The sequence below is a fragment of the Pogoniulus pusillus genome, chromosome Z (assembly GCF_015220805.1).
Source record: "Pogoniulus pusillus isolate bPogPus1 chromosome Z, bPogPus1.pri, whole genome shotgun sequence".
Classification (NCBI taxonomy): Eukaryota; Metazoa; Chordata; class Aves; order Piciformes; family Lybiidae; genus Pogoniulus; species Pogoniulus pusillus.
Genome location: NC_087309.1, coordinates 74,762,688 through 74,775,961, shown reverse-complemented (window position 1 = coordinate 74,775,961; position 13,274 = coordinate 74,762,688).

The following is a 13,274-nucleotide window of genomic DNA, read 5'->3' as shown; positions in this document are numbered from 1 at the left end:
AGGAAGTCTTCGAGAAAGGTAACAAAATCATTGACATTCTGCTGCAAGCAGGTTTTGCCATTAAGAGAGACAAGGTCAAAGGACCTGCCAGAGAAATTCAGTTTCTGGGAGTGCGGTGGCAGGATGGTCGCCATTACATTCCTCAGGATGTGATCAACAAAGTCTCTACCATGGCAGTTCCCACCAGTAAGAAGGACACACTTTCTTTCCTTGGTGTGGTGGGATTTTGGAGACTACACATTCCTGATTTCAGTCACATTGTCAAACCTCTGCATGATGTGACTCGTAAGAGAAACAATTTTGAGTGGGGACTTGAACAACAAGCAGCCTTTGATCAGATCAAACGAGCAGTAGTCCATGCAGTGGGCTTGGGACCTGTGAGATCTGGTCCGGACATTAAAAACATTCTGTACACGGCTGCCAGTGACAATGGTCCAACTTGGAGTCTTTGGCAGAGAGCTCCGAATGAGACACGTGGTCGTCCACTTGGTTTCTGGGGACGTTGTTACAGAGGTTCAGAGACAAATTACACTGCAACAGAGAAAGAGATTCTAGCAGCCTATGAGGGAGTGAAAGCAGCTTCTGAAGTGATTGGAACTGAGTCACAACTGGTGTTAGCTCCTAGACTGCCAGTTCTTAACTGGATGTTCAAATGCAAAGGTTCATCACCACATTATGCCACAGATGCAACTTGGTCTAAATGGATGGCTTTGATAACCCAACGAGCAGGAATGGGTAATCTTGATCGACCTGGTCTGGTAGAGGTGATCACCAACTGGCCAGAAGGCACAGACTGTACCAAACCTCCAGAGGAGAAAATAACTCGTGCTGAGGAAGCTCCTCCCTATGGTGATCTCTCTGATCAGGAAAAGAACTATGCTTTGTTCACAGATGGTTCCTGTCGTCTTGTTGGGAACAAGCGAAGATGGAAGTCAGCAGTTTGGAGTCCAACCAGGAGAGTTACCGAAACGAAAGATGGCGAAGGAGAATCCAGTCAGTTCGCTGAGGTAAAAGCTGTTCAACTTGCTCTTGATGTGGCTGAAAGTGAGAATTGGCCTATCTTTTACCTCTACACCGACTCGTGGATGGTAGCCAATGCTCTATGGGGTTGGCTGAAGGACTGGAAGAAGAATGGTTGGCAGAGGAAAGGAAAGCCTATTTGGTGTGCTGATCTATGGCAGGACATTGATGCACGTCTGGAGAAAATTCCAGTGAAGGTGCGGCACGTAGATGCACACATGCCTAAGAGCAGAGCTACTGAGGAACATCAACATAACCAGAAGGCAGACCAAGCTGCTAAGATTGCTCAAGTTGATACCAACTCTGAACTTGACATTGACCTTGATTGGAAACACCGAGGTGAGCTGTTCTTAGCTCGGTGGGCCCATGACTCATCTGGACATCAAGGCAGAGATGGAACATACCGATGGGCTCGTGATAGGTCAATCGACTTGTCCATGGACGTTATCACCCAAGTCATCTATGACTGTGACATTTGTGCTGCTATTAAGCAGGCTAAGCGAATCAAGCCCTTATGGTATGGTGAGAGATGGTCAAAGTACAAGTATGGTGAAGCCTGGCAGATTGACTACATCACTTTACCTTGATCTCGTTCTGGCAAGCAGTATGTGCTAACGATGGTAGAAGCCAGCACTGGATGGTTGGAAACCTATCCAGTTCCACACTTAGAATCATAGAATAACCAGGTTGGAAGAGACCACCAAGATCCTCTAGTCCAACCCATCCCTATCCAGTCAACTAGACCATGGGACTAAGTGCCTCATCCAGCCTTTTCTTGAACATCTCCAAGGACTGTGACTCCACCACCTCCCTGGGCAGCCCATTCCAATTGTTTCTTAAATATAAATTCATATAATTCCTGGCAGTGGTGTTCCATTTAATTCTCCTTATGTCAACCCACGAGACTTAACCTTTTTCTCCAGATTTTATAGCTCCTTCAAATTTGTTGAAATTTCAACCCTGACATCGCATCTAATGCTGATAAATTAATAAAATATTTGTAAAAAATTGTGTTGTCATCCTGGAAAGTCCTGAGAGACACAAATCACTGCAATGTGATAGGACCTTCTCCATGCCTCTTGAGCCCTTTTCAAAACTATTGAATACCTTCAAGGGGAAGAGAAGATCTTTGGCCCTAAAGACTGATTGGTAGGAGCCTCATCTACTCAAAACCTAGCAGCAGGTGCTGTATCTGCACCAGAGAACCAGCCTATGCCAGTATCAGTTGTGTCTGTATGGGGAAAGCAGAACACATAAAAAAAGAGCTCATTTCACAAGGGATGACAATGAACTCACATGGTGTTTGCCCAAGGAAATGAGTGCAGTGGTGAGTGCAAATGTATTCCAGTTATTTATTTTTAGAAAATTTATTTATCCTCTCCACCTGCCTCATTTTTTTAAAATTCATTCATAGAATCATAGAATCAACCAGGTTGAAAAAGACCTCCAAGATCATCCAGTCCAACCTAGCACCCAGCCCTAGCCAGTCAACTAGACCATGGCACTAAGTGCCTCATCCAGTCTTTTCTTGAACACCCCCAGGGACAGTGCCTCCACCACCTCCCTGGGCAGCCCATTCCAATGGGAAATCACTCCCTCTGTGAAGAACTTCTTCCTAATATCCAGCCTATACCTACCCTGGCACAACTTGAGACTGTGTCCCCTTGTTCTGTTGCTGGTTGCCTGGGAGAAGAGGCCACCCCCTACCTGGCTACAATGCCCCTTCAGGTAGTTCTAGACAGTAATAAGATCACCCCTGAGCCTCCTCTTCTCCAGGCTAAACAGGCCCAGCTCCCTCAACCTCTCCTCATAGGATTTGTGGTCCAGGTGCCTCACCAGCTTTGTTGCCCTTCTCTGGACATGTTCCAGCACCTCAACATCTCCCTTGAATTGAGGGGCCCAGAACTGGACACAGTACTCAAGGTGTGGCCTGACCAGTGCTGAGTACAAGGGAAGAATAACCTCCCTTGTCCTACTGGCCACACTGTTCCTGATGCAGGCCAGGATGCCATTGGCTCTCTTGGCCACCTGGGCACACTGCTGGCTCATCTTCAGCTTACTATCTATCAGTACCCCCAGGTCCCTTTCCTCCTGGCTGCTCTCCAGCCACTCAGTCCCCAGCCTATAGCGCTGCTTGGGGTTGTTGTGGCCAAAGTGCCTGCTCCTACATTGGTGTCATCTGCAAACTTACTGAATGCTGGACTCAATGCCCTCGTCCAGATCATCAATAAAGATATTGAACAGGACTGGGCCTAGTACTGATCTTTGGTGAACACCACTAGTGACTGGCTGCCAACTGGATGTGGCACCATTCACCACCACTCTCTGAGCTCTGCCATCCAGACAGTTCTTGATCCAGCACAGAGTGAATCTGTCCAAACCATGAGCTGCCAGCTTGGCTAGGAGCTTCTTGTGGCAGACTGTGTCAAAGGCTTTGCTGAAGTCCAAGTAGACTACATCCACAGCCTTCCTCACATTCACCAGGCAGTAACCTGATCATAAAAGGAGATCAGGTTGGTGAGGCAGGACCTGCCCTTCCTAAACCCATGCTGGCTGCGCCTGATCCCTTGGCTATCCTGTAGGTGCTTTGTGATGGCACTGAAGATGACCTGTTCCATGATCTTGCCTGGCACTGAGGTCAGGCTCACAGGTCTGTAGTTTTCTGGCTCCTCCTTATGACCCTTCTTGTGAATGGGTATCACATTGGCCAGCTTCCAGTCTTCAGGGACCTCTCCAGTGAGCCAGGACTGCTGATAAATGATGGAGAGTGGCTTGGCCAGCTCAGCTGCCAGCTCTCTCAGCACCCTAGGGTGGATCCCATCCGGTCCCATGGACTTGTGAGGATCCAAATGACGCAGCAGGTCCCTTACTGCTTCCTCATGGATTAGAGGGAGACTGTACTGGTCCCTGACTCCGTCCACCACTTCAGGAGTCCAGCTGTCCTGGAGACAAGCTGTCCCACTAGTGAAGATTGAGGCAAAGAAGGTGTTAAGCACCTCTGCCTTTTCCTCATACTTTGTCACTATGTTCCCCTCTCTATCTAACAAGGACTGGAGGTTGTCCTTGGCCCTTCTCTTGCCATTCATATATTTAAAGAAACGCTTTTTATTTTCCTTGACAGCCGTGGCCAGCCTGAGCTCCAAGTGGGCTTTTGCCTCTCTAATTTTTCCTCTACAAGACCTAACAACTTCCTTGAACTTCTCCTGGGACACCTCCCCTCTTCTCCAAAGGTGATATACTCTCTTTTTAAACTTTAATTCCTTCAGTAGCTCCCTGCCCATCCAGCCTGGCTGCCTCCCTCGTCGGCTCATCTTCCGGCTCAGTGGCACTGCCTGCTCCTGTGCCTTCAGGAGTTCTTTCTTGAAGTAGGTCCAACCTTCCTGGACCCCTTTGTTTCTAAGGGCTATTTCCCAAGGAACTTTCTGAATTAGTTCCTTAAATAGGCTGAAGTCTGCCCTTCGGAAGCCCAGTGTGGAGGTTCTGTTGATGCCCCTCCTGGTTTCTCCATGTATTGAAAACTCTATAATTTCATGGTCACTGGACCCCAGGCAGCCTCCAACCACCACATCCCCTACCAGCCCCTCTCTCTTTGTGAGCAGCAGGTCAAGCAGGGCTGCCCCCCTGGTAGGCTCACGTAACAGCTGGGATAAGAAGTTGTCTTCCACACATTGCAGAAACCTTCTAGACTGCTTCTTCTCTGCAGATGTCTGGTGGGTTAAAGTTGCCCACCAGAACAAGGGCAGGTGATCTTGAGGCAGCCTCCAGTTGCTTAAAGAGAAATAAATCAACCTCTTCTTCCTGGTTGGGTGGTCTGTAACAGACTCCAACCAGGATATCAGCCTTGTTGGCCTTCGCCTTAAGTCTCACCCATAATGACTCAACTTGATCATCTTTGATTTCTACCTCCATGACATCCAGAACATCCCTAATATACAGAGCCACTCCCCCACCCTTTCTCCCTTGCCTGTCTCTCCTGAAGAGTCTGTAGCCATTGATTACAGCACACCAATCATGTGAGCTATCCCACCACGTTTCAGTGATGGCGACAATATCATCGTTTTCCTCCAGCACCAGAGCTTCCAGTTCCTCTTGTTTGTTACCCATACTGCGTGCATTAGTGTACATGCACTTCAGCTGGGCTGCTGCTTTTACTCCTAGCTCTAGCCTACCATCCTCAATTCCCTTTGATTTATCTCTGGTGCTGTCATGTTTAACTCCCTCCCCCTTCCATTCTAGTTTAAAGCCCTCTCAACAAGCCCAGCCAGCTTATGTGCCAGGGTCCTTCTCCCCTTCTGCGACAGTTGTATCCCATCTGCTGATTGTAGACCTGTGGCAAGATGAAGTTCCCCAAGATCAAAGAATCCAAAGTTATGTTGGATGCACCAACCTCTGAGCCACTTGTTCATCAAATACGCTTTCCTGTTCTTCTCTGTATTCCAGCCTGTAACTAAGGGTATAGAGGAAAAGATTACCTGTGCCCCTGCTCCCTCAACTACTTTCCCCAGTGTCTTAAAGTCCCTTTTGATGGCTTTTAGCCCTCTGTTATTAATCTCATCATTCCCTGTCTGTATAACTAATAAGGGATAGTAATCAGAGGGCTGCACTACAGTAGGCAGCCTCCTGGTAACATCCCTGACCCGGGCTCCAGGGAGGCAGCAGACCTCCCTGTGGAAGGGGTCTGGCCGGCATATGGAGCCCTCTGTTCCCTGCAGAAGGGAGTCACCGATAACAATTACCCTCCTCTTTTTCTTCTGGGTACTTGTTCTGATGTGAGGGGGTAAATGATTTGTCTCAGTTGCCCTCCCAGCCGGTGATGCTTCTGCCTGCTCCAGGATCACCTCATCCTCAACCTCTAGTGCCCTATATCTGTTATGCAAGGGCAGCTCGGGATGTGAAGATGGCTGGAGGGGTTTTCCCTTGCGTCTTCTGGCAGGCACCTGCATTCATTCTTCTTCGTTGCTCTGTTCGTCTCCCTCTGGCAAGGGGGACTGCAGAGCATGGTGCTCTCTTTTACATTCCCTTTCAGCCTTTAGGCGTTCCACCTCTCCCTTGAGTTCAGCCACCAGGTTAAGCAGACAATCAATCTGCTCACACCTAATGCAGCCATTGCCTGTGTCGAGTGCCAGGCTCCTGCACTCCTCACATCCAGACGTCTGGACACCTGAATTCTTTTTATTTATTTATTTTTTTTTTTTTAGGTTTTAGGTGTTATATTTAACAACATTGTTCATTCTTTCTTAGAATAATTTAATTTCTTTTGACACTTTCAATAATTTTTGATCAGATACAACATAGGATCCTTTTTCACTTTGACAGCTAAATGTTAGATTTTTAAGCAATGAGAAGCATTAAATGTAATATCTACTCAAAGGTAGTAATGTTTAAATATATAAACTTTTAAAAATATATGAATTTTTCTTACTTTTTAAAATAAACGAATCTTGGGTATGATGCTTTGTTTTATGAGTAGTTAGGGACAGTTCCATGTTAATGTGTAAGACAGAAATGAAGAAAATACATCTTTATTGTAGTATTTCACACTTCTAAACCAGATTTTTAACACAGATTTTAATGAATCATGGAATTATTTTATTTCACTTGCTTTGTTTGCACAACTTCACACCTTTAGTGCGAAAAAACATGAGTCTACCTTATTTTGTAATGCATGCATTTTTTACATTGATTTGTGTGTTCAAACTTTATATTCCAAGCACAGTGAAAGACTCTGTAGCTCTGTTGTTTTTCCGTTAATTAAGCCTCTAAGGTAGGAAACATATACCTAACAAAATCTGAAAACAAGACCTTTCAAAGAGTCCATGAAGTTGGGATCCAAGCACTGACGGTCTTTTAGTAGTGTGATGAGTTATCCCTCCCCCCCCACAATGAAATCACCCAGATTAGATTCAGCCAGCTGGAAGTTAAAGAATGAAGCTATATTTACAGCTTAGTACAGTTTATAAGCATATATATATACACACAATATTTACAGTTATATGTACAAATTAAAAGTTATACAAAGTTATACAGAAACACAATATCCCTCTCAGAAAATCGGTTCCCAGGAGGAGACTGATGGAGAAAGTCCCTTGGGAAGCCACCTTGAAGGATATAGGAGTCTAGGAAGGTTGGACATACTTCAAGAAGGAAGTCATAAATGCACAGGTGCAGACTGAGTTTATGAAGGGCAGGTCCTGCCTGACAAACCTGATCTATGACAAGAGGACCTGACTGTTGGATGAGGGAAAGGCTGTGGATATTGTCTACCTAGACTTTCAGAAAGCTTTTGACACTGTTTCCCACAGAATTCCTGTGGACAAACTGACTGCTCATGGCTTGGATGAGCACAGCTCTGCTGGATAAAGTGCTGGCTGGATGAAAGGATCAAAAAGGTGGTGGTCAATGGAGTTAAATCCAGCTGAGGCTGGTCACAAGTGCTGTTCCTCAGGGCCCAGTGTTGGGACCACTTCTGTTTAATATCTTTATTGATGACCTTGATGAAGACATAGAATGTGTCATCAGTAAGTTTGTAGATGACACCAAATTAGGTGGCAATGTTCATCTGCATGAGGAGTGACTGAAGGAGCTGGGGCTGTTTAGTTTGAAAAAGCGGAGGCTGAGGGGAGATCCCATTGCTGTCTACAACTGCCTGAAAGGACATTGTAGAGAGGTTGGTGATGGTCTTTTTTCACAGATAAACGGTGATAGAACATGAAGGAATGGCCTCAAGCTGTGACTGGGTAGGTTTAGAAAGGACATTAGGAAAAAAAAATAACACAGAAAGAGTGGTCAGGCTTTTGAATGAGCTGCCCAGGGAGGTAGTGGAGTCATCAACCCTTGATGTGTTTGAAGGTTGTTTAGGTGTGGTGCTGGGGATATGGTTCAGGAATGAATCTTGTAGAGTAGGGTTATTGGTTGGACTTGGTGATCCCAAGGGTTTTTTCCAACCTGAACATTTCTGTGATTCTGTGAAGATGGATAGGAGGCTTGAGAGTGCAGCATAGGGTGAGAGGCTGAGCAAAGTGAATTTGTTCAACTCAGATAAGAGAAGGCAAAGAGGAGATCCTATTGCGGTCTTACAGCTACGGAATGTAAGGATGGAGAGAAGATGGAGATGCATGCTGATGAGATGACCGAAACAAGATGGACAGTGGAAAACTTTTGATTTTTAAATGTTGATATACATATATATATATGAGGATGATTAAATCCTGGAATAGATGACCACAGTGGAATGTCTGTGGAATATCAGTAGAATATCTGTCCTCAGAGGTGTTCAAGACTCCACTAGACAAGTCCTCAAGCAACTTGATCTAATTAGATCTGCCTTGAGCAAGGATCTTGTCTAATGACCTTTGGAGGTCCCTTCCAGGCTAAATTATTCTATGAATCTACAGATATCTTTGAAATCCATATTATTGCAAATATTGGACTGTCAGCTGCCTTGTGTAATTTCAGTTTCTTATATTTCCTGTAAACAAATAAATAAATAAATACAAAGAAAAAAAATAGAAACAGCACACACCTGCTGCAAAAGGTCTAAGAAGACATGTGGAACATTTACTAACAATATGAGAGTAAATCAGTTTTCTAATAATAACCAAACCATTTTCTATAAAACACTTCGCAAAATTATTCATGTTATGTAAATGTGAATAACCACACACATCTTTTAAAGACCAGCAACTACCATTATTTCATAACTTCTTGATACTTTTGCATTTGGATTATAAGACAATATACTTTATTCAGCAGATTTATTTCAATCTAATTACATAGGTGAATAAAAATTGCTGCATGCTGTTGCATCTAATGTAAGTTATCTATTATTCACACCACATTTACTTTTAATATTCATGCAGATTCCCTTTGACATAACCTACTGTGTCACAGTTAATCCAATAAAGATAAAATATAGCTCAGCAAAACACCAGTCGATTCCAGCATTCTGGTAATTATTAAGGACTATTTCACACTGGTTCTTTCAATCAATGCATTTCCCCTTGGATGTGATAGTGTTGCTCTTTGAAGCTTTCAATGTTCCCAGTGGATTCAAGGGAACATTCAGGCACTTTTTTAGTCTCTGGCTCTCGGAGGCAGTTAAAAGAGCACAACAAGCCATCACTGGTTTATCCTCAAAGGCTGATACTGTCTGTTTGATGTGTGGTGACTTAAAAAGTCATCTCTAGTAAAGCATGTGTTTGCTACCAACCTATTGAATCAGTCATTTATCAGGTAATCTATATGCACCTAGCACACCTGAGAACAGATTCAGGGATAGAACAAAGTCTCCTTCTATTAATTGGATTTCACTCCCTAATTTCTTAGTGGTTTTGGTGCCCAATTATTGAAGCAACTTCTTACCTTTTAAAATAAGCATGTATGCATCATTCTGATGGTTGTGAATTTGTAAGCAAGAGCTGAGAGCTAAGAGCTAAGTTTTTTTCAGTGATGCAATTTCAGCAGGACATGTCTTTCCCTTGATCCTCAGGAGTCTGCAACCCCTTCTTGTCAAGGTTCACGAGACATTGTTTTAAAATTCTAATTTTATCTGTGACTTAATAAACACAATCAACAGTGGTGTTTCACTTTCTTGTTGGTCAATGATTCACAATAACAGACTTTTATCACTTGAAGAGAGAGTATCATTATTTTTTACATATTCCTTATTTTACCATGGAATTAAATGCACTAGTAATATTAAAAAAAATGGTGTGTGATTTTCATAGGGGCATTTCTGGGTAGCTATTTCTAGAGCTAAGTAGGACACACAGTATTTGTCCCATCACGCAAACCCAAACTTCTGAAAAAATTTTCTTCCTAAGGCAGTGTGATGGTTTGGGGGTTACCCCGCCCCTCCACACTTTTGAATTTGCCCCAGCTAACTCAGACGGCCTCTGGGAATATAGATGAAGCAATTTATTTACAGCTAGCAGAATTTACAAGCAGCTATTTACAATATATACAGTTATATACAATTATATACAGAAATATACAAAGGATAAACAATACAAAAGCACAACTCCCCTCCCAGAAACCTGAGTCCCCAGGAGGGGCTCTCAAACCACCCCAACACCTCCCCCCGGCCCTCTTAACCTTACCCCAGTTCTCAGGAAGAAGAGAGGTGCAGTCAAGAGGTTAGGGAGCAAGGTTAGTAGGAGCAGGGTTAATGAGATGTGACCAGGTCTAAGGCAAAAGCAAGAGTGAGAAACAAAATGGAGAAAAAGTCTTTCTTCTTCCCAGAGTTCTCAGCGAGACTGTGAGAGAAGTTGACATCAATTGTTTTCATTTCACTGCCCGTTATCTAGTTCTTGTACCAAAACATTCTAGCTTGCTTCAAACTAGCACAATCCACCTCTTGTCTACTTCTCTCAGAGTACCGCTGAGAATTATCCAATCTAATCTAAACCAATATTTACACTAAAACTATATATACAAGTTCAGTTCACACTTCAATCAGATGTAGGTGATTCAAAAGCTCAGAACAGGGACTCTCAGGTGATATTGGGTTCGTGCTCACGTACTGTAGATTCTATCGTAGATTCTCTCAGTGTTGGGCGCCGATGTTACCTAGAACAGAAAACTCCTAAAAACTTATATTAGACACTCTGAATTTAAACTCTCTCAGCTAAGGTTAGATTTCTCTGTGGAATACACTGAATTTCACCATTCTCCTGCATTACCCAGTATGTATGACCAGGACCTTCAGCAGACACCACCCCTCGGACAGGTTTCCCTTCGCCTGAAGGAGAAAATACCCAAACAGTTTTCCCTAACAGATTCTTCTCACGTACAACAGGAACTTTATCACTGTCTACTGTTTGGACCAAATCTGATTGTGCAGGTCCTTCTCTGTTTACTGAACCTCTACTATTCACCAACCAGGTAGCTTGTGCTAAATGTTTGTCCCAGTTTTTCAGAGTTCCACCCCTCACGGCTTTTAGGGTGGTTTTCAGCAAACCGTTGTAGTGTTCAATCTTCCCTGAAGCTGGTGCATAGTAGGGTATGTGATAGATCCATTCAATACCATGCTCTTTGGCCCAGTTTTTCACAAGATTGTTCTTGAAATGAGTGCCATTGTCTGACTCGATTCTCTCTGGAGTTCCATGTCTCCACATGATCTGTCTCTCCAAACCAACAATGGTGTTGCGTGCAGTAGCATGTGGAACTGGATAGGTTTCCAACCATCCAGTGCTGGCTTCTACCATCGTTAGCACATACTGCTTGCCAGAACGAGATCGAGGTAAAGTGATGTAGTCAATCTGCCAGGCTTCGCCATACTTGTACTTTGACCATCTCTCACCATACCATAAGGGCTTGATTCGCTTAGCTTGCTTAATAGCAGCACAAATGTCACAGTCATAGATGACTTGGGTGATAGCGTCCATGGACAAGTCAATTGACCTATCGCGAGCCCATCGGTATGTTCCATCTCTGCCTTGATGTCCAGATGAGTCATGGGCCCACCGAGCTAAGAACAGCTCACCTCGGTGTTTCCAATCAAGGTCAATGTCAAGTTCAGAGTTGGTATCAACTTGAGCAATCTTAGCAGCTTGGTCTGCCTTCTGGTTATGTTGATGTTCCTCAGTGGCTCTGCTCTTAGGCATGTGTGCGTCTACATGCCGCACCTTCACTGGAATTTTCTCCAGCCGTGCATCAATGTCCTGCCATAGATCAGCACACCAAATAGGCTTTCCTTTCCTCTGCCAACCATTCTTCTTCCAGTCCTTCAGCCAACCCCATAGAGCATTGGCTGCCATCCATGAGTCGGTGTAGAGGTAAAGGATAGGCCAACTTTCACGTTCAGCCACATCAAGAGCAAGTTGAACAGCTTTTACCTCAGCGAACTGACTGGATTCTCCTTCGCCATCTTTCGTTTCGGTAACTCTCCTGGTTGGACTCCAAACCGCTGACTTCCATCTTCGCTTGTTCCCAACAAGACGACAGGAACCATCTGTGAACAAAGCATAGTTCTTTTTCTGATCAGAGAGATCACCATAGGGAGGAGCTTCCTCAGCACGAGTTATTTTCTCCTCTGGAGGTTTGGAACAGTCTGTGCCTTCCGGCCAGTTGGTGATCACCTCCACCAGACCAGGTCGGTCAAGATTACCCATTCGTGCTCGTTGGGTTATCAAAGCCATCCATTTAGACCAAGTTGCATCTGTGGCATGATGCGGTGATGAACCTTTGCCCTTGAACATCCAGTTAAGAACTGGCAGTCTAGGAGCTAAAAGCAATTGTGACTCAGTTCCAATCACTTCAGAAGCTGCTTTCACTCCCTCATAGGCTGCTAGAATCTCTTTCTCAGTTGCAGTGTAATTTGTCTCTGAACCTCTGTAACAATGTCCCCAGAAACCAAGTGGATGACCACGTGTCTCATTCGGAGCTCTCTGCCAAAGACTCCAAGTTGGACCATTGTCACTGGCAGCCGTGTACAGAATGTTCTTAATGTCCGGACCAGATCTCACAGGTCCCAAGCCCACTGCATGGACTACTTCTCGCTTGATCTGATCAAAGGCTGCTTGTTGTTCAGGTCCCCACTCAAAATTGTTTCTCTTACGAGTCACATCATGCAGAGGTTTGACAATCTGACTAAAACCAGGAATGTGTAGTCTCCAAAATCCCACCACACCAAGGAAAGAAAGTGTGTCCTTCTTACTGGTGGGAACTGCCATGGTAGAGACTTTGTTGATCACATCCTGAGGAATGTGATGGCGACCATCCTGCCACCGCACTCCCAGAAACTGAATTTCTCTGGCAGGTCCTTTGACCTTGTCTCTCTTAATGGCAAAACCTGCTTGCAACAGAATGTCAGTGATTTTGTTACCTTTCTCGAAGACTTCCTCAGCAGTTTGGCCCCACACAATGATGTCGTCGATGTACTGGATGTGCTCTGGAGCTTTACCTTTCTCCAGTGCATTGTGGATGACTGAGTGGCAGATGGCTGAGCTGTGTTTCCACCCCTGAGGCAAACGATTGAACTGGTACTGGATTCCTCTCCAGGTGAATGCAAACTGAGGCCTGCACTCCCTTGTTATGGGAATAGAGAAGAAAGCATTAGCAATGTCTATGGTTGCATACCACTTAGCCTCCTTCGATTCCAGCTCGTACTGGAGTTCCAGCATGTCTGGCACAGCTGCGCTCATGGGTGGCGTCACCTCGTTGAGGGCACGAAAGTCAACTGTCAGTCTCCAGTCACCCGTAGGTTTACGCACAGGCCAGATGGGACTGTTGAAAGGTGAATGAGCTTTCTCGAT